Source organism: Galeopterus variegatus, unplaced genomic scaffold, assembly GCF_000696425.1.
Source record: "Galeopterus variegatus unplaced genomic scaffold, G_variegatus-3.0.2 Scaffold9534, whole genome shotgun sequence".
In the NCBI taxonomy this organism is placed as follows: domain Eukaryota; kingdom Metazoa; phylum Chordata; class Mammalia; order Dermoptera; family Cynocephalidae; genus Galeopterus; species Galeopterus variegatus.
Genome location: NW_007735645.1, coordinates 41,514 through 42,475, shown reverse-complemented (window position 1 = coordinate 42,475; position 962 = coordinate 41,514). Strand labels below are relative to the sequence as shown.

The 962-nt window shown below is 49.9% G+C and overlaps 1 protein-coding gene across 1 annotated transcript in view; it reads left to right on the top strand.

The window, feature by feature from the left end:
• Positions 1 to 962, top strand: part of LOC103609371 (GDNF family receptor alpha-2) — a gene marked incomplete at its 5' end in the record, with an annotated part of 89,437 nt that overhangs the window by 75,521 nt on the left and 12,954 nt on the right. The window lies entirely within an intron of this gene.

The following is a 962-nucleotide window of genomic DNA, read 5'->3' as shown; positions in this document are numbered from 1 at the left end:
AGAGGCAGGGAGGAGGGCCAGAGCTCCACAGAGACCATGGTGGATTGAGGGAACTGTACACTGCTTAGTCTTGCTCCATGGCATTGAAGATGACTGGAGTGACAGTTATCTGAACAGGTTGAGCTCATCCTCCTCAAAAAGGCCTTTGCACACCTGAAGGCATTTGGATTTTATTGTCCTGTAGGTGGCAGTGGTGGTGGTGCGGGGTCTCTGAAAGCATATCAGCAGGTGGAGTCACTATCATATCGGTGGTTCAGAAAGCACATCTGCTTGTGGTGTGCAGGCGGTGGGGTTAGGGATCTGATTCTCACGGGTGGCCCACACAGAGGGTCCCATCGGAAGGCTGTAGTTGCTGCTCGTGAGAGAGGACAGTGACAACAGGAAGGGCTCCAGCAGGTCNCTGTTTGCTAATATTTTATTGAGGATTTTTGCGTCTATATTCATCAAGAATATCGGCCTGTTCAGTTATGCCTTTAATGAGTCTATTTCCCCTTGGAATCAGTGCTTTCTTTTCAAGTCATCAAACTCCTAATCATATCTTTACAGCCTGAAATCCACTGCTACCCACGTCCACTTGAAAATCTCTCCCCTCTCTCCTTCTCTCCTTTCTTCTTTCTGTCAGTCTGTCCATCCATTCCTCTTTCCTTCCTTTTTGCATGGCACAGGGGATTCAGAGATACAAGTTATGGTGCCTGTCACTGAGGAGTGTGCAGCCTGGTGGAGATAAACTGAGAGGTCACTTGTGATCTCAGTAGGAGGCAAATGATCCTTAGGTGGAAGTTTACACAGGGTTCTTCAGGAGCCCAGGGTGGTGATGCCCACGTTGGCCAGGAGGAGGGAGGCCCTGAAAGCTTCTCAGAGAAGTGTCCATTGATGGCTAGCTGGACATCAGTCAGTTGGAAGAGGCAGGGAGGAGGGCCAGAGCTCCACAGAGACCATGGTGGATTGAGGGAACTGTACAC